This window comes from Heptranchias perlo, chromosome 12 (genome assembly GCF_035084215.1).
Source record: "Heptranchias perlo isolate sHepPer1 chromosome 12, sHepPer1.hap1, whole genome shotgun sequence".
NCBI classification, from domain to species: Eukaryota; Metazoa; Chordata; class Chondrichthyes; order Hexanchiformes; family Hexanchidae; genus Heptranchias; species Heptranchias perlo.
The window spans coordinates 49,297,731-49,318,844 of record NC_090336.1 but is presented as its reverse complement, the minus strand read 5'-3'; the positions used below and the strand labels follow the sequence as shown (position 1 = coordinate 49,318,844).

General features: G+C 41.9%; 1 long non-coding RNA gene across 1 annotated transcript in view; it reads left to right on the top strand.

Annotated features, from left to right (window-relative positions):
- The window catches only part of LOC137327725 (uncharacterized), a 121,241-nt gene that overhangs the window by 23,776 nt on the left and 76,351 nt on the right, over positions 1 to 21,114 (top strand). The gene's annotated exons all lie outside the window — the stretch shown is intronic.

The following is a 21,114-nucleotide window of genomic DNA, read 5'->3' as shown; positions in this document are numbered from 1 at the left end:
GACAAAAGATACAGAAGGAAAAATTTAACAGAACAGGAATAATCTCTAACTGCAAACTGCAACAAGCTTCTTGTGTTTGTGTCACCACAGGTTCATTCACGCATCTTTTCCCTGCGCCTCCCATTTTAAAGCTTTAATTACATTAATCTCAATTTTAGTTCATGTCTACACCGTCTGCACTCAGGCATGCGTGCAGGGAAACATCCATATCGGCACTCATATCTGTGCAGAAAAAATAGAAAGTTCAAAGTTCTTACACCCACTGTTCCTTATGCATATCCTCATATGGAATCCCCACTTCGTCAATGTTTTGCCACTCAAGGTGTCAGTAGTACTGTTTCCTTTTCACGGCCCTTCTTAAAGAATGCCACATCTGCCTGCAGGTTTTGACCAAAGATAACACAGACAAGAAACAGTGGGTCTCCATTAGTCCCATTGTGAATGATGCTCCGGACGTGGGCATGGCTGAGGTACTAAATGAATACTTGGCATCCGTCTTCACTAGAGAAGAGGATGCTGCCATTATAGCAGTAAAGGAGGAGGTCGTAGCAATATTGGATAGGATAAAAATAGATGAAGAGGAGGTACTTAAAAGATTGGCAATACTCAAAGCTGAAAAGTCACCTGGTCCAGATGGATGCATTCTAGGTTACTGAGGAAAGTAAGGGTAGAAATTGCAGAGGCTCTGGCCACAATCTTCCAATCCTCCTTAGATATGGGGATGGAACTGGAGGACTGGAGGATTGCAAATGCTACACCCCTGTTCAAAAAAGGGGAGAGGGATAAACCCAGCAATTACATGCCAGTCAGCCTAATGCCGGTGGTGGGGAAACTTTTAGAGACAATAATCCGGGACAAAATTAATTGGCTCTTGGAAAAGTATGGGCTAATAATTGAAAGTCAGCACGAATTTGTTAAAGGAAAATCGTGTTTGACTAACTTGGTTGAGTTCTTTGACGAAATAACGGAGTGGGTCAATGAGGGTAGTGCGGCTAATGTTGTGTATATGGTCTTTCAAAAGTAATTTCATAAAGTATCACATATTGGATTTATTAGCAAAATTGAAGCCCATGGGATTAAAGAGACAGTGGCAGCATGGATACAAAATTGGCTAAGGGACAGAAATCAGAGAGTAGTGGTGATCAGTTGTTTTTCAGACTGGAGGGAAGTATACAGTGGTGTTCCCCAGGGGTCAGTGTTAGGACCACTGCTCTTTTTGATAAATATTAATGACTTGGACTTGAGTATAGAGGGTGTAATTTCTAAGTTTGCAGATGATACGAAACTCAGAAATTTAGTAGACATTGTGGAGGAAATTAGCTGACTTCAGGAGGACATTGGCAGCCTGGTGAAATGGGCAGTCACATGGCAGATGCATTTCTAACACAGAGAAATGTGAAGTGATGCATTTTGGTAGGAAGAATGAGGAGAGGCAATATAAACTAAATGGTACAATTTTAAAGAGGGTGCAGGAACAGAGAGACCTGTGGGTGTACATACACAAATCTTTGAAGGTGGCAGGACAAGTTGAGAAGGCTGTTAAAAAAGCAAATGGGATCCTGGGTTTTATTAATAGAGGCATAGAGTACAAAAGCAAGGAAGTTATGATAAACCTTTACAAAACATTGATTAGGCCTCAGCTGGAGTATTGTGTTCAATTCTGGGTACCACACTTTAGGAAGGATGTGGAGGCCTTAGAGAGGGTGCAGAAAAGATTTACTAGAATGGTACCAGGGATGAGGGACTTCAGTTATGTGGAGAGATTGGAGAAGCTGGGGTTGTTCTCCTTAGAGCAGAGAGGATTAAGGGGAGATTTGATAGGGGTGTTCAAAATCATTAACTGATTTGAAAGAGTAAATAAGGAGAAACTGTTTCCATGGTAGAAGAGTTGGTAACCATGCATCTTCAATACAAAATGTAAAGCACAAATGTTTTCCTCAAATCACCCATATTCTGTGGGCGCAATCTTTAATTGAAATGAATATACTCAACAACTATATTCACGCTTTCATGCACTTTAAAAATATTGATTCCTGTGATGGGTATGATCCCTGAAAATGCCAAATTTTACATGATAATCCCAAAGGGCAGCATGGGACTTATTCACATAATTTGCATTACTAGCTGTCTGTAGTGGCCATCCATAGAAAACCAGTTTCATAATTTGATAATTTGCAGTTAGCTTCAATCAGTCCAATTCAAACCCAAAAACAGAAGGACTTAATATCTCAAAAATAGCATACTCACAGAGAAAACAACCAACAAGTATAAGGCAACATGTGCTTTCAGAAAACACAATGATTGCATGACCGGAACAAAGGGTTAACACTACTTCAGTTCTGTGAAAAGATAAGGAAACGGAACCAGCTGCAGCCTTAGACTTTTAAAGAAACAGTACACTCAAACTAAAGGGAAATGCAGTAGCTTGTATCAGTGGGAGAGACGGAATCTTCCTTTTTCCCCTTTTCCCCCATTTTAAATCAACTATCCTTTAACTCTCAACTGAATTTTCAATCTCTAATGTTTCCTACTTAACTCAATTTTGTTCTGATTTAAAATCTCATGTGGGAAAGACTTGTATTGGCTCTCTTGTTTAAAAGTTTTCTTCTTCTCCTCGGTTGCTGGATGGAAGGGGTACAGTGACATGGAATACGAATGGTAAGGGGGTACTGGAGAATCAGCCGAGAATTCCAGTACCTTTCCCGGTTGCTCTTGCATAGAGCCGGCGTGGACTTGATGGGCCAAATGGCCTCCTTCCATGCTGTAACCTTTCCATGATTCTTCTATGATTCTATGGTTCATTTCCCAGAACCTCTATGACTGACTCTCTCCCTTCTGGTCTCGTATCCTGTAACATGCTTTGTGTATGCTTAAATGTGTCTTTGACTTCTGCGACTTTTATTTCTACTTCCTCATTGAAGTCTTCACAATCTACTTTATTCTCATCATTGGCTCCTTGTATTGTCTGGGAAGTGATAGTTTGCAGCCTCCACTGCTAACCCGTCCCTGTCTACCTCATCCCCACCTGCTTGGGTCATTGTATACATACTATCTCTCTTAACTCTCAACTGTTCTTGGAGCCGTTGTATCTGTTTCTATTGTTGGGTAGTCAGGAGGGTTATTAATTTATCTAATTTTTTTCTACCCCTCCCAGTTTTTGGAGAGTCATGGTCCTATATCCCTCATTATTCCTCTGCCAGAGGGGCGCTACATTACTCTGGCAGCCTATGCTGTAATGATCCATTCTTTGACATCGGAAACACCCGTCATTACGGTCATCTGTTCCTCCCATGACTCCTCGCGTTACAGCAGCCACCACAGCCCCTTGTCAGCCCAATTTGCCCCGTAACTCCTGGATCATTAACGTACACCGTGTGTGGTCTACCGAATTTATGCGTCGACACATAATCTCCCTTAAAGCCCCTCCACAGTCGTTGAGTTCCGACACTAGACTCCCATTTTTCTCTGTAAGTCTATCTCTCTCTGGTAATATTTTCTGACTCTGTAGTCCCTGTACTGTCGCAGTCTTAGCTACCAACTGTGAACTCTCCAGCATAGTCAAGACACCAGTCAGACATTCTTTCAACCTCTTGTTTTCGTCTGACTGTCTCTTAATTAAGAAACAGTTAGATGTCTTTTACATCTAACTGTTTCTTAATTTCCCTGTCTTTTTCACCTGACTGTCTCTTAGTTTCCTCTAACTGATTCCTATTTTCTTCTTTTAATTGTTTAACTCCTCACTCTAAGTGCACACAAGTTGGCCGCCTACATAATGGTCCTTTTGCCAACTCTCCCCTTCATCTTTTTATTTCAAACTTGACCCTCAACCCATTCTATGGCCGTCTCATAAGCTTCATCTTTCTCCACTATTTTGGAGATTAATCCTAAAGGTTCCTTGGACCCCTTTAGTTTCTTTTTCAGTTTCCGTTCTAACATTTTGTGATGGCTTGCCATGATCGCTTATACTAAAACAAAACCTCACTTCTGGAATTTGAACAATTCGCGTCTTTTGTGATCAAATTATATCTGTCGATTTTAAACAATTTGTTTTAGATGCTTGATTTTCTGTTGACACAAAACATTGATTGGTCAAGTCCTGCAGCTGTCGCCATTTTGGAGCAGATTTGGACCTGACGTCAAATGGTAATTAACGTCACATTTATTAACAGTCAAATCAAACATGTAAAAGTACCCAATATTAAAAGGCAGTAATAATATAGAGATTAAAACAATATTACCCTGTTTGTTCTCTAGGCAGAGTTCGTAATTAATTTGGCAATGTGATCGTTTCGAGCTTTATGACATCTGGGTCATCTTCTGACAGCTAGGTGTACTTCTGACAGCTGTGTGTGGTCTTCTCTGGATCCTCTGCCCCAAGCTCAAAAGACGTTGGGTTTTTATGCACCCTTAGCTGGACCCTCACACCATATAAGGAGATACCCTTATAGATTAACAAAGTTGTTTTTCAAAGAATTCAAGATGGTCAGTTTGTTTTAACGTTACTCATCTTACCACATAGTTGCCTTGCCTCACAATGAGGGTAACAAGGATCAGTCACTAGTCAAAGGTTAACAGTTTATAATTCAGCAAAATAAGCCGCACATTCAGCAAAATACGCAGCACAGTCTGCAGAGCATGATGGTTAGTAACATCAAGAAAATTATGTCAATTTTTCCCTATTTCCAATATTCTTACACCAACAAACACAGATACAATGTCTCCTGAGATCTTCTGTCCACACTATCATTACCATGGGACCTGTGCCTGGATATGTCAGAGGATCCTTTTTTATGCTGTCTCTGCTTCGCAAGATTGACTGCCACAGAGTTATGCTATCTGTTGCACAATGATCTGCACACAGAACCTGGTTCAGAGATGACTTCTTCCACAGAAGTGAAGTTTTTTCTTATGTTCTTATGTTTTTATAGCATTAAGCTTTCATGCTACCGCATCCTTCCAGGTCATCCGAGTGGACATCTGCTGCATCTGGCAGTCTGCAGTGAGCACATATATCAAACTACCGACATCCATTAGGTTTGCAAGAGGTACCACATCCACCACTTTTTCGGCGGAAAGAAAACATCAGCTTTCACCAGGTGGCCTGGTTCCCACTGGGCATCAGGGGTCTTCATATGAATCCTATGGATTTCATCAAGAGAAAAGGTTTGCACTCAAATGTTCTGGTGATATCTGTCAACAGAAACATCATCATGCATATTAATCCTTTTTATCCAGGAAACAGCCACGATCCTTCATTGTGCAGCAGTCCACAGTGCCTGAATTATTTGAAAAAGAAACACTAGGTGAATGGCTCTTAGGAGAACACTGATATTCTCTGCATCCACAGATGCTGAACACCCTGAGAAACCCCTAACAGCAGAGAAATACTTTGACATGGATGCCTCAGAATTTGCTTCCTTATTTTCGGCTCCCACTACACCGTGTATAAAACTGCGTCTTACCATTAGGCACAATGAAAGAATAAGTGCAAAAGGACACTGGTTTTGAACAGTGTTTGAAATGGAACATCACAAGAGGAGGTGGGAATTCCCAACTTAGGGTGTGCTATCAAATGCAAAATACTGCGGATGCTGGAAATAAAAATAGAAAATGCTGGAAATACTCAGCAAGTCAGGCAGAATCTGTGGAGTAAGAAACAGAGTTACCATTTCAGATCGATGACCCTTCGTCAGAACGGGAAGAAGCTGAAGATTAAACCTTTTTGCCTAATCAAAAGATCAGGTGCTGTTCCTCGAGCTTCCGTTGAGCTTCATTGGAACAGTGTAAGAGGCAAAGGACAGAGAGGTCAGAATAGGAGTGGGATGGGGAATTAAAATGGCAAGCGACCAGCAGGTCAAGGTCACGCTTGCGGACTGAGTGGAAGTGCGCAGCAAAGTGATCACCCAATCTACATTTGGTCTCCCCAATGTAGAGGAGACCGCATTGTGAGCAACGAATACAGTATACTAAATTGAAAGAAGTAAACGTAAATCTCTGTTTAACTGGAAGGAATGTTTGGTGCCCTGAACGGTGGGAAGGGAGGAGGTGAAAGGGCAGGTGTTGCATCTCCTGCGCTCGCACGGGAAGGTGCCGTGGAGAGGTGAGCAGGTTTAGGGGGTGATGGAAGAGTGGACCAGGGTGTCGTGGAGGGAGAGGTCCCTTCGGAATGCTGAAAGGGGAGGGGAGAGGAAGATGTGTTTGGCAGTGGCATTGCGCTGGAGATGGCGGAGGATGATACATTGAATGTGGAGGCAGGTGGGGTAGTCAGGGTGTGCTATGTTTAATGGGCCCCACATGAAATATAAACATTCGGAATACAGTCCCATTTACTTTCCTCCTAATGCCAGCAAATGACTTCCTCATTTGCAGCTAGGTGACTGTATTGTTACCACCACAATTCCCCCTTTATGGAGAGCTTCAGCCTTTTAAGTGCTGCTCCCTCACTGGATTTTTTGATTCCCCCCATCTAAGTGTGCTAGACATTAATGTCTCTGAGCAAGTTTTTCTTGTACTTGTAGTCTATTCGAAATAGGAGCAGACTTACATTGCAAAATTTGATTAAACCTGCTGTTCTAAGCTACAGACATGGGTATACCTCAGCCAAAATGAAAAATTTTCAATTTGGAAAATTGGGGCTATAAAGTCTCAAAGAAGAACTGACCAGTTGTCAAAATGTAAATGAATTATTCAGGAAGACTTGTTGAGTTCAGTCATGAGGCTATAAATTCAGAACTTGATATTGAGCTAGATGGAAACATGCCATAGTTCTACCTGAGGCCCCATCCAAGCCAGGATTTGCAAGATTGTCTTGGCGACATTATCAGGAATAGGCCTGTACTCCTTGTTCTGTTGAAAAATGCCTTGAAATTTTCAATGGGAGTAATCTGTATTCCTTACATTTTTTGCTGCAAAGCTAGCTAAGTAACATTTTCATCTTCTGGATACTGTTAATATAACTGAAAATATTCCAATACCAAATTAACACATGCAGGTCTTCATTATAGTTTCTTCAGAATCCTCATTTCAGTAAAAATGTCAGTTTTCCTTTTGAAACTGTTGTCTGCAATCCAGTCATACCTCGAAAAGTATATTCTTGAAAAACATTTCCAGGTGCTTTTTTGAAGGACTATAATTTGCTCTATAAAAATTTCTACTGTAAATTTTGTGGCAGTTATACAGTCATTATGAAATTCTTAAGACAATCTAATCTTTGCAGTTCCATTTGCCAACATGGCCTAGTTTCTATTTCAACATCTGCAAAGTTCAGTTATCAGCTCATTTTAAAAAGATTTGTCAGTTTGAAATTTACAGTTCTAATGCACAAAATTTTGTATCATCACTGAACTCACTTATAAACTGTTTATACTACCCACTTTACCTCACATCATCTTCACAATTACTCTTATCCTCATTTACATTATATTTCACAGCTGAACCACATGTATCAGTGAAGAAACCATAAAATGGAGATGCACAATGTCAGCGGGTGTGGGACCATAAAACATAAGGAATGTGCATGCAGTGGTAATAATGATAAACTTTGATCATTATTTATTTTCTCTTACCAGAGAGCAGATGTTTCTTTTGAGGTAATACATGCAATCAAATTTTGCTTATGATGAATCCAGGCATAATGTAGGCTTTAACATGAAAAACATAACTTAATGTACTATGTGGTCTCAAAAGGAAGTTAATTTGAGAATGTTAAATTAATTTTAAAATAATAAGTATAATACTATTGTTTAAACTCTATTTGAAAGGCAAAGTGACTAGATAGTATCAATTTATCTTCTCAAAAAAGTACTGTGACATATTCCCAAAAGCTGCACTTTTAGTTGAGTATAGGACCTTTGGGATACCTTCAATTTGAACTCCACACCCCAGCCTGACTTGTTCCCTAAGATATCCTCTTCCTTTCCTCCCTCTGAACTAAGTTACTCTTCATCCACAGCGATTTTAATCTCCATCTAAGCTTCCCCTGCCCTCACTTCTCTGAATTCACAGACCTCCTGTCCTTCCTAAACCTCTCTCTCCATATAAACTCTCCTTCCCATATTCACCGCCACCTCCTCAACAATGATGACTACTGTGGCCTTTCATGGTCTCGATCACTGTCATGGCCATCTCTGACCATTTTCTTGTATCCCTCATCACCCATATCCTCCTGCTCCCTTCCAACCTCACTTGCTTCTGCATCCACCCTGAGAAAAACTCTCCCCCAAGTCACTTACAGCTAATCCTTCTAAATTCCAATGACTTAGACATTAATCCTCCATTGGCCACAACACTTCTGCAATCATTGACTTGCTCAACCACTTCTCACCTCCATTTGTGATGCCTTTGTCTGAAGCAAAGTCCTTATTCTCTCCCATAGTGGTCATCCTATCATCGCTTCCTCAACTGCAGGAGGCGCAGACCTGAGAATACCTGGCACACAACTACTTTAGCCATCCATCATCAGATCTGGCTGGACCATAATCAAGCACTATTGGGCTTCACTTTCCTCTGCTAAAACTGCCTACTGTTCACGGATCATTCTGGAGACAAAAGATAACATCTGGCTTCTTTTCTCTATTATTAACTATATCCATCAACCCTTTCTCCTGTCCCCTCCACCTTCACCGGCAATAACAAGTAGGAGCAGCTCATGGACTTCTTCGTCACTAAGATTGAGTCCCTTTCAGCTGCCTCTTCTGCTCAGTCCCTATTCTTTGCCCAGGAAAGCAAATCTCCCCCCCCCAAATTCCCTCTGCCCTAGCCATGAACCCTTCTCTCTCTAGTTTCTCTCCCATTGCCCTCTTCAAGCACATTTCAACAACAACAACAACTTGCATTTATATAGCGCCTTTAATGTAGTAAAACGCCCCAAGGCGCTTCACAGGAGCGTTATCAAACAAAATTTGCCATCAAGCTACATAAGGAGGTATTAGGGCAGGTGACCAAAAGCTTGGTCAAAGAGGTAGGTTTTAAGAAGTGTCTTAAAGGAGGAGAGAGAGGCGGAGAGGTTTAGGGAGGGAATTCCAGAGCTTAGGGCCTAGGCAGTTGAAGGCACAGCCGCCAATGGTGGAGTGATTAAAATTGGGGATGCGCAACAGGCCAGAATTGGAGGAGCACAGAGATCACAGAGGGTTGTAGGGCTGGAGGAGGTTACAGAGATGAGAGGGGCAAGGCTATGGAGGGAATTGAAAACAAGGATGAGAATTTTAAAATCGAGGCATTCTTGGACCAGGAGCCAATGTAGGTCAGCGAGCACAGAGGAGATGGGAGAACGGGACTTGGATTTATGAGATTCACCTCCTGCTCCCTTGACCCCATTCCCTCTGAACTACTGACCACCCAGTGTACTGTCCCCCTCCCTTTCAAAACTGCTGCCATCAATCACGTTGTCAATCTCTCTGTAGTTACTGCTCCATCTCAAACCTTCCTTTCCTCTCTAAACTCTTGAATGTGTTATCACTTCTCAAGTCCTTGCTCCTCTTTCCCTCAACCCCTATTTGAATCTCTCCAATCACATTTCTGCCCCTACAGCACAGCAACAACCCTAACCAAAGTCATAAATTACGTCCACTCTGACTGTGAACTTGGTGAATTATCCCTCCTCGTTGTACTCACCATCCCTGCAACTTTTGATGTGAATGACCATACTATCCTCCTCCATCGCCTCTCCTCCATTGTGCAGCTTAGTGAAACTATCCTCACCATTCTATTCTTACCTATCCAATCATAGCCAGAACATCTCCAGCATTGACTTCTCTTCCCACTCCCGCACTGTTATCACTGGAGTCCCCCAAGGACCTACTATTGGCCCCTTCCTCTTCCACATCTACATGCTGCCCCTTGACAACATCATTCGTAGACATTGGCTCAACTTTCACATCTTCACTGACAACATCTAGCTCTAACTCTCTCAACCCTACAGACCTCTATGTTGTCTGACTGCTTGTCTGACATCCAGTCATGGTTGAACCACAATTAAATAATGTTAAAAATCGGGAAGGCCAAAGCCACTGTCTTTGGCTCCCACCAAAAACTCTATACCCTTGCTACTGATTCAATCAGCTTCTCTGGCCACTGTTTTAACCTTGTCATCTTATTTGAACCTGAGCTGAGCTTCCGACTCCATATCCTTTCCAATACAAAGACTGCCTACTTCCATTTCTCGAACATCATTCGTTAACCACCCCAGCCTCAACTTATCTGTTGCCGAATCACCCATCCATGCCTTTGTCACCTCCAGACTCATCTATTGCAATGCTCTCCTTGTCGACCTATCGTCCACCCTCTGTAAATTTCAGCTCATGTTTAACTCTGCTGCAAGTATCATATCCTGCAACGTCCTGCTCGCTCTCTTCTCCCCTCTCTATCTATGTAACCCCCCCCCCAAACTCTCTGTTACTGACTCTGGCTTCTTATTCATTACTCCTCGCCCCACCACTGGAAGCTGTACCTTCAGCCACCTAGGCCCAACGCTCTGGAATTCCATCTGTAAACCCCTCCACCTCTTCCTCTCCTCCTTTAACATCGTCCTTAGAAACCACCTCTTTGCCAAAGCTTTTGGTCACCCCATTTAATATCTCTTTCTTTGGCTCGGCATCCATTTAAAAAAATTTACACCTCTATGAACTGCCTGGGATGTTTTTCTACATTAAATGCACTATATAAATGTAAATCGTTATACCTGTAGATTGGCCCTATTTCCCAAGGTACCAATCAAAAAGATGTTAACACTTTCATCACTGTCTCTAAGCATATTTATCACAAAATCCTTTCCAAATCCAAAATTTGCTTGCCATCTCTTATCTCCTTGCTTTTATGTATAACATACACTGAACTTTGGAATTCAAACCATGGTCAGTGAGAAGATTATGGCAGTTGGTGCTATCCTATCTCATGCAAATAAATAATTTGTGCATGTATAAAATATTGAATTAAGAAAGCTATGTCCACAAAGAACACAATGAGGAAAGATGAAGATGATGATCTTTACTGCTATTAAACAAATGGCATAATTAAGTGTTGTGGAATTTAGTAGGAGGCACTGCATTAGCATTACACTAAAGTCTTATTCACACGAGAAACCTTACTTTGCTCCATTGGTATAATTATATAATTTTTTATCTCTCCAGCACAAAAACTCATCCAAGTCTCCATCAATTTTCCGCTTATATGTTGTGATCTGGAATGCACTGCCTGAAAATGTGGTGGAAGCAGATTCATTAGTAACTTTTAAAAGGGAATTGGATATATACTTGAAAAGGAAAAATTTGCAGGGATGGAGCAGGGGAGTGGTATCAAAGAGCCAGCACAAGCACAATGGGCCGCATGGCCTCCTTCTGAGCTGTGTGATTCTATGATTCTACTACATGTGTATGTCTCAGTCCTGGTATAAATGCTTCATTAGGGGCAGAAAACACTGATGGGAGTTGTCTATAGGCTTCCAAACAGCAGTGGTAATGTAGGGGATGGCATCAAACAGGAAATTAGAGATGCATGTAACGAGGATACTACAGTAATCATGGGTGACTTTAATCTACATATAGACTGGCCAAACCAAATTAGCAATAATACTGTGGAGGATGAATTCCTGGAGTGTGTACGAGATGGTTTTTTTCGACTAGTACGTTGAGGAGCCAACCAAGGAACAGGCTATCCTAGATTGGGTATTGTGCAATGAGAAGGGGTTAATTAATAATCTTGTTGTGTGGGGTCCTTTAGGGAAGAGTGACCATAACATGATAGAATTCTTCATTAAGATGGAAAGTGAAGTAGTCCAATCTGAAACTAGGGTCCTAACTCTAAACAAAGGAAACTACGAAGGTATGAGGAATGAGTTGGGTATGATAGATTGGGAAGCTTCATTAAAAGGCACGACGATGGATAGGCAAATGCTAACATTTAAGGAACGAATGCGTGAATTGCAACAATTATACATTAATTTCTGGCGCAAAAACACAAAAGGAAAAGGAGCCCAACCATGGCTAACAAAAGAAATTAAGGATAGTATTAGATCCAAAGAGGAGTCATATACAGTTGCCAGAAAAGGTAGCACGCCTGAGGATTGGGAGCAGTTTAGAATTCAGCAAAAAAGGCCCAAGAGATTGATTAAGAGGGGAAAAATAGAGTATGAGAGTAAACTTGCAAGGAACATAAAAGTGGACTGTAAAAGCTTCTACGATTATGTAAAAAGTAAAAGATTAGTGAAGACAAATGTAGGTCCCTTACAGTCAGAAATGGGAGAATTTATAATGGGGAACAAGGAATTGTCAGAGCAATTAAACAAATACTTTGGTTCCATCTTCACGGAAGAGGAAACAAATAACTTCCCAGAAATGCTAGAGAACCAAGGGTCCAGTGAGAAGGAGGAATTAAAGGAAATTAGTATTAGTAAAAAAATAGTGCTGGAGAAATTAATGGGACTGAAAGCCGATAAATCTCCAGGGCCTGATAATCTGCATCCCAAAGTAATAAAAGAGGTAGCCATGAAAATAGTGAATGTATTAGTTGTCATCTTCCAAAATTCTATAGATTATGGAACAGTTCCTGCAGATTGGAGGGTGGCAAATGTAACCCCACTATTTAAAAAAGGAGGGAGAGAGAAAATAGGGAACTACAGACCGGTTAGCCTAACATCAGTAGTAGGGAAAATGCTCGAGTCTGTTATAAAAGATGTGATAACTGGACACTTAGAAAATATCAGCGGGATTAGACAAAGTCAACATGAATTTATGAAAGGGAGTGTTTTGAGGATGGTAGAATAGATAACGGAGAACCAGTGGATGTGGTTTATTTGGATTTTCAGAAGGCCTTTGATAGAGTCCCACATAAGAGGTTAGTGTGCAAAATTAAAGCACATGGGATTGGTGGTAATATACTGGAATGGATTGAAAATTGGTTAACAGACAGGAGACAGAGAGTAGGAATAAATGGGTCTTTTTCGGGGTGGGAGGCAGTGACCAGTGGGGTACCGCAGGGATCAGTGCTTGGGCCCCAGCTATTCACAATATATATCAATGATTTGGATGAGGGAACCAAATGTAATATTTCCAAGTTTGCTGATGACACAAAACTAGGTGGGATCGTGAGTTGTGAGGAGAAAGCAAAGAGGCTTCAAGGCGATTTAGACAAGTTGAGTGAATGGGCAAATACATGGCAGATGCAGTATAATGTGGATAAAAGTGAAGTTATCCACTTCAGAAGGAAAAACAGAAAGGCAGAGTATTATTTAAATGGTGATAGATTGGGAAATGTTGATGTACAAAGGGACCTGGGTATCCTTGTACACCAGTCACTAAAAGCAAACATGCAGATGCAGCAAGCAGTTAGGAAGGCAAATGGTATGTTGGCCTTCATTGCAAGAGGATTTGAGTACAGGAGCAAGGATGTCTTACTGCAGTTATACAAGGCCTTGGTGAGACCACACCTGGAGTATTGTGTGCAGTTTTGGTCTCCTTACCTAAGAAAGGATATACTTGCGATAGAGGGAGTGCAGCGAAGGTTCACCAGACTGATTCCTGGGATGGCAAGATAGGTTTGAGGAGAGATTGGGTCGACTTGGCCTGTATTCACTCGAGTTTAGAAGAATGAGTGGATCTCATTGAAACATATAAAATTCTGACAGGGCTAGACAGACTGGATGCAGGGAGGATGTTTCCCCTGGCTGGGGGATCCAGAACGAGGGGTCACAGTCTCAGGATACGGGGTAGGACATTTAGGATTGAGATGAGGAGACATTTCTTCACCCAGAGGGTGGTGAACTGTGGAATTCTCTACCACAGAAGGCTGTGGAGGCCAAGTCACTGAATATATTTAAGAAGGAGCTAGATAGATTTCTAGACACAAAAGGCATCAAGTGGTATGGGGAGAGAGCGGGAATATGATATTGAGATAGAGGATCAGCCATGATCATATTGAAGGGCTGAATGGCCTACTCCTGCTCCTATTTTCTATGTTTCTTCAACATGAATTATCTATTGACTTTATTACAGTACAATTTGCTAGAAGTTACTGCTGGGTTTACTTTAGTTGCTGCCTTGCTATGTGCTGTAGTATAAATAAGCTGCTTAAATGCAATCTTTCTAGTATCAGGAGCAATTTAAAATAGAGTTCCACAGGTATCAGAGTAAATGGGTTGACCATAAGGCCTGGATTTTCCTGGGCCTGTTGGAAACGTGCTGAATGGGACTTCTGATTGCCGATGTGATCCCACTAGCACCCGACTGTGTTTTCCTGGGTGGGAGCCTAATATTGTATGCAGAGTAGGTCAAAGGTGGGAATCCCGCTGCTGAGTGGTTCTCCGCTGCTGGGAGTGGGAGAGGAAATCTGGTTTAGCTCCAAGGAGCCCGAGTAAAATTGAAATCAATGGGAATCAGGGGGAAAACTCTCCAGTGGCTGGAGTCATACCTAGCACAAAGGAAGATGGTAGTGGTTGTTGGAGGCCAATCATCTCAGCCCCAGGACATTGCTGCAGGAGTTCATCAAGGCAGTGTCCTAGGCCCAACCATCTTCAGCTGCTTCATCAATGACCTTCCCTCCATCATAAGGTCAGAAATGGGGATTTTCGCTGATGATTGCACAGTGTTCAGTTCCATTCGCAACCCCTCAGATAATGAAGCGGTCTGAGCCCGCATGCAGCAAGACCTGGACAACATCCAGGCTTGGGCTCATAAGTGGCAAGTAACATTCACGCCAGACAAGTGCCAGGCAATGACCATCTCCAACAAGAGAGGGTCTAACCACCTCCCCTTGACATTCAACAGCATTACCATCGCCGAATCGCCCATTATCAACATCCTGGGGGTCACCATTGACTAGAAACTTAACTGGACCAGCCATATAAATACTGTGGCAACAAGAGCAGGTCAGAGGCTGGGTATTCTGTGGCGAGTGACTCACCTCCTGACTCCCCAAAGCCTTTCCACCATCTACAAGGCACAAGTCAGGAGTGTGATGGAATACTCTCCACTTGCCTGGATGAGTGCAGCTCCAACAACACTCAAGAAGCTTGTCACCATCCAGGACAAAGCAGCCCGCTTGATTGGCACCCCATCCACCACCCTAAACATTCACTCCCTTCACCACCGGCGCATAGTGGCTGCAGTGTGTACCATCCACAGGATGCACTGCAGCAACTCGCCAAGGTTTCTTCGACAGCACCTCCCAAACCCGCAACCTCTACCACCTAGAAGGACAAGAGCAGCAGGCACAAGGGAACAACACCACCTGCACATTCCCCTCCAAGTCACACACCATCCCGACTTGGAAATATATCGCCGTTCCTTCATCGTCGCTGAGTCAAATTCCTGGAACTCCCTTCCTAACAGCACTGTAGGAGAACCTTCACCACACGGACTGCAGCGGTTCAAGAAGGCGGCTCACCACCACCTTCTCAAGGGCAATTAGGGATGGGCAATAAATGCCGGCCTCTCCAGTGACGCCCACATCCCATGAACGAATTTTAAAAAAGGCTGCTGCAGTGTAAAGGGGCAGTAACTGAACGAAGTGTTAAGGAGACATTTAATGGGAAATTGTGAAGTTAGAGGAGAGCTGTCAGGTTCAGGCTAGTAATAGGATGGTTCACTTGCAATCCTGTGAGTGATTACAGACTTCAGATATTCTCCTATCATTGCAAAATCTCATCTTTTGAATCACAAGTAAGAGAACACTCTCTTAAACTGATTGACCTTTATGTCCCTGACAGGTCCTGGCCCTTTACAGAAAGAAGAAACTGACGAACAGCCTGGCAGCTTGCCAGCAGCCATTTCTGCACTTGATTAACTGGCCTAGAAGTTTGATCATGCAATGCCCGTTTTTCGGGCGCTAAATGGCCAATATGGCGGACAGGAAGCGCACGTTCATTATGAGCTTGAAGTGGGCTATCCGCCATATTGGTGTAGGCAACATGTCAGTAGTGCCCATCAGAATTATATTAAAAGCTGAATGGATACTTTAAATTAAGGTCCTGAGCTTATTATAGTACCAGTTTTGGTATACCCCAGCGCATGACATGCCACGTGCTGAACTCGCCCAGCAACACGTGGCACTAACTGGCTGGAAGGACCCCTCATCAGCGTTATTTAAAGACATCATGCAGAACTTACTGGTTAGTTGCTAGTTTGTCATTTCAGGTTGTTGGTTAACTTCTGGTCAATTCCTAGTGTGTTTTATCACTCTGGAAAGTTCACTTTGTCTTAGCTGAAGAGAGCAAGATTTTGCTGGTGTTGCACTGTTTTTGGCTGTTTCGTGGATAGTTTGACTGCAGTAATGGGTGGTCTCAAAGAGCTGCCTTCAGGGCTGGAGGACGAACGGGAGCAGCAATGAAGACAACAGAGAATAGGCGCAGCTGTCACAAGAGGGAGGAGGAGGATGGCATTGCACAGGAGGCCATACCTACAGCGGGTATTCAGAGAGCACTTCTACTACATGAACTTCACTGAGGAGCAATGTATGAGGTGCCTTCTTTCATTTTCAGCCAGTCCTCTGTGCTGCCTTTATTCCAACCAAGCCATCAAGTTAGAGGCTGGCTACTGGGTGAGAAGCGATATCCCCTCTGGACATGGTTTATTCATTGTCGCTGGGTCAAAATCCTGGAACTCCCTTCCTAACAGCACTGTGGGAGAACCGTCACCACACGGACTGCAGCGGTTCAAGAAGGCGGCTCACCACCACCTTCTCAAGGGCAATTAGGGATGGGCAATAAATGCTGGCCTCGCCAGCGACGCCTACATCCCGTGAACGAATAAAAAAAAAAAATGTCATTTGAAACAGCATGGAAACGGCCATTGGCATAAAAATTGAGTGCTGTTGTTACCTTTATAACTACTGACAAGACTGTTTTCTTGTAGAAAGAGGCTTTACATCTAGTGTCAACTGCTTTTGGAGAAAACTGCGGACTTCTCACACACTGTCTTGGGAGAATTTGTATATGATATCCTTGGTCTGGTTTGGGTACCTGTGTTTTGGGTGGTAGCTACGTACATGATGCTGGGTTCTCAGAACTTCCCTCCTCTCCTTCTCCCTGCCCTTTTCATAGCATAGAAACAATGGAATACTAAGAGGGAAATTACTTGTTTACACGATTATTCTGACTTTAAATTCTTTGGAAATGGAGTAACTACTTGTAACTGCTGATAACTCAGTATTGTAGTATAATGGAAATTACTTCTAGTCTTCAAAGTCCTGCATGAGCACTGTATTCAGTGACCTATGGCCTTCACAATCCTTTCCCTCCTCTGGGACACTATTCTTGCTCCAACACTGCAGAAACACAGAGGAATAGTGGGGACTACTAAGCCATGCCTCTCCACCTTCATCTACATGTGGTGTGCCAAGCTTAAGATGAGCAACTGGCTTGCAACAGGGTCAGCAAAGGAAAATTGAAGCAGCCATTCTTAGAGTCATGACCCTGCAGAAGCCTCCCCCCGCCCCATTTCTCATGCCAGGCAGCCTGAATTTAGGTGGGTCTGTCCAGTAAAACCCAGGCCTATATGTTTCTTTAGCAATACTTACAATTAGTTCCAATATTTGGGTTTTTGTATTTCACTGAAATTTTTTAGACAAAATGATTGTGAACATGTTTAATCAATTATAGAATGTGCTAATAACTTTGAAAAGGAATAGTTATTATTAGTAGTGGAAAGGAAAGTATATGTGTATTATGTTGGGCTGTAAGAAGATGCTAAGCGACTTGACCACAGATACTCACTAGTCTGTCATCTATACCATTATTAATAAGGCATTAGTTGTAAATTTGATCCAAATCCACTGTAATTTAAATGTGAAGGTAGTTTAACTTACTACAAGAACCTGAAGTGTACAACAACGTAATTTTAGCAAAGGGCAGGTGACACTGCATGCACTTAATCATGATTAGTGTTAAGCCTTTAGAATCACATTACAAGGCTGCAGATATTGTTCTTAAACTAATTATACCAGTGCAGTTCCATTGAATCCCTTCAAAAATATATAAAACTTAGACAGCATTGTGTGAGTTGGATTGAAAATTAGGTTAATTACTGGCTTTTAACATAAATGCATGCATACTGACAATGAAAAATGGGTCAGAATTTTAATTATCAGTTATTTAGCGCGAATTTTTTTTTGATAGATTTGGCTGTGTAATAATAAATCATTTTATTAAGAATACCTAAAGTTATGGTAAACTCTTTTTAAAAATTATTTTTGGGGAAAGAGGTTGAAAATCCCTGTAGAAAATACAGAATACACTTCGTTCACTAATTTACCCATATTTTTACAACTACAGGCCACAGCTTACATGAATGTTTTACAATTGAAAGCAGCTGGTGTGGGCAGTACCCGTATGGCCAATTTTCATGTTTTTCACTGGGTTGGAAAATTCTCAAGATGATTCAGAGAGTTCTCTCATTACATTTCATCAGAAGAGCCGCTGAAAGTTCATAGATTCTCATGATGCTGGTGTGTCATTGCCGGTTTGTTCGAGTTACACCCAGCTCCTCCCATTTTGTGGGCTGTGCAGGGGAGCTATTTTCATGCATTTTGTGTATTATTTGGAAATGGCTTCCAGCTACAGTAGAATGTGGAACTTCATTCTGCTTTGCTGTATCTGGCTGGTTCACTTGCCATCATATAGGAACAAGAATAAGCATTTGGCCATTTGTCATTTTGCTAGCTAAAACAGCTGTGTCTTTCTAAACCTAATTTCCTGCCTTCTCTCCCCCTATCCCAAAATATTTATTTGGAAATGAGAGTATTATTTATTTTTTAAACACCTCAGTTGTCTTGCCACCTATAGGGTTTCTGGGATAGTGTTTTCAATTGTCTTGCAAACCTTGCTTTTCCTGACCTTTTCCTTCTTCACTCATTTCAATGTTTTTAACTTTTTTTCTGTTATTTCTTTATTTTCTCCCTTTCTCCCTTTATCGTTCTTCCATACAATATGTAAAATACAATCATTCATACAAGAATGTTACAGCACAGTAACTGGCCATTTGGCCCATCAAGTCTGTGCTGATGTTTTGTCCATATGACCCATCTAGTCAGTATCATACCAAATAGTCTGTTTACCAATTGAGCCATCTTGGAGTCCATTTGAATCATCTCTGTACATAACCTGTATAACCCTCATGTTCCTAATCAGATATCGATCCAGTACTTTTTGAAAGCTGTTAATCAACATAATGTTAACTGCATTTCCTGGAAGTCAATTCCACTTATTCACTGCTCTGAAGAAAGTGGGAGGGGAAATCTTTCTAATTTAAATGTTTATGTCCTCATTTTTATGTTTGTTTCAGAAATCAAGATGAAAGGTAGGATAGTGTAGGATACAATTGAGGTTAAAAAGAGTAAAGAAGAAGACAAATTAAAACAGGATATAGTGATTAGGTGACATTAGTATTGGATTTTAAAAAGGTTGATTTTAAGAGGATAAAAAGATTGGAAAGTAAGGAGTTTCACAGGTATGTATTAGTTGGAAAGAATGAGTTAAAGTAGCAAGATCAAAGTAAAGACAGAGGGGTCAAGGGTGGTTTTTTTTGAGGAGGGATTGATGACGGCAGTTTTGAAAGGAACGGGGACAGTACCTGAGGAGAGAACGGTTTACAATGTCAGCTAGAAAAGGGGCCAGGAAAGCAAGTTGGGTGGTCAGTGGTTTAGTTGAAATGGGATCCAGACAGCAACAAGTGGGTCTCATGGACAAGATGAGCTTGGAGAGGACATGAGGGGAGATAGGAGAGTAATGAGAGAAAGCCCCAGCACTAGGGCAGGGGGAACCTTGGGGTCATTTGGCTTGGTGGGTAAGGGGAAGTGGGGGATAATGCGAGAGGCCAAGTAAGATGGCAAGATCGAGGGAATGGCTGTTAAAATAGATAGGAGAGTATATGGAGGGAGAGGGGAAGGGAGGACAGGAGGGCAGTGAAATCAGAGGAGAGATGGCAAGATGAGTTGAGATGATGATTGAAATGATCGAGGGTGAGGAGTCGTTCAGTGCAGAGGCTGAGGGAGAAAAGGAATGAGGATATCTCAGTGAGAAAATTGGAGTGGGGCTTCGGGGGTAGTAGAGGATGAGGATTTTAAAGGAAAGGCGAGATGCTTGAAAAATTGAGACTTATGAGTGAATTAGAGTGTTGGCAGGGCCATCATCTCATTAGCTGCATAAGGCATCATTATGAGAAAAAGAAACTGTTTCCTAGTGAAAGAAATAGTTCTCCAATAAATCTGAAAAAAGTGATGTTGAAAATTTATTGTTGGGGGGACCACTTAATTTTTATCCTGTCTGATCCAAAAGCTATTTAATTATGAGGCAAATTCATTAGCGTGGGTCATGGAACCTGTTCTTCGCTCCATAATGTCAGATACCCCTCCTTAACATTGCTTCACAAAGTAGTTGCGTGTTTCCTTAAAATAAGGTATAGTATAAATTTTGCTACGATAGATTCTCCCTAGATAATGGCTCGACTAAAAAAATTGACGTATGCACAGAAGAAACGAAATTAAAGTTTAAGCAGGTTACAGCTTAAATCTATGAACACAGATGCATATAAGACATGTAATACTTTCAGGTTGTTCATGCATATTATTCTGGGATATAAACTTTATGCAGCAAAGCATTCTAATTTGCAAGTATTATTTAACTCTGCAAGTATCTTGCACATTATATTGAATAAATAATTAACAACAACAACTTGCATTTATATAGTGCCTTTAACGTAGTAAACCGTCCCAAGGCACTTCACACGAGCGATTCTCAAACAAAATTTAATACCAAGACACATAAGGAGATATTAGGACAGGTAACCAAAAGCTTGGCCAAAGAGGTAAGCTTTAAGGAGCGTCTTAAAGGAGGAGAGAGAGGTAGCGAGACGGAGAGGTGTAGGGAGGCACTTCCAGAGTTTAGGGCCTAGGCAGCTGAAGGCATGGCTGCCAATGGTGGAGCAATGAAAATCGGGGATGCGCAAGAGGCAAGAATTGGAGGAGGGCTCCTAGAGGGTTTTAGGGCTGGAGGACATTACAGATATAGGGAGGGCGAGGCCATGGAGGGATTTGAAAACAAGGTTGGGAATTTTAAAATCGAGGTGTTCCTGGACCTGGAGCCAATGTAGGTCAGCGAGCATAGGGGTGATGGGAGAATGGGACTTGGTG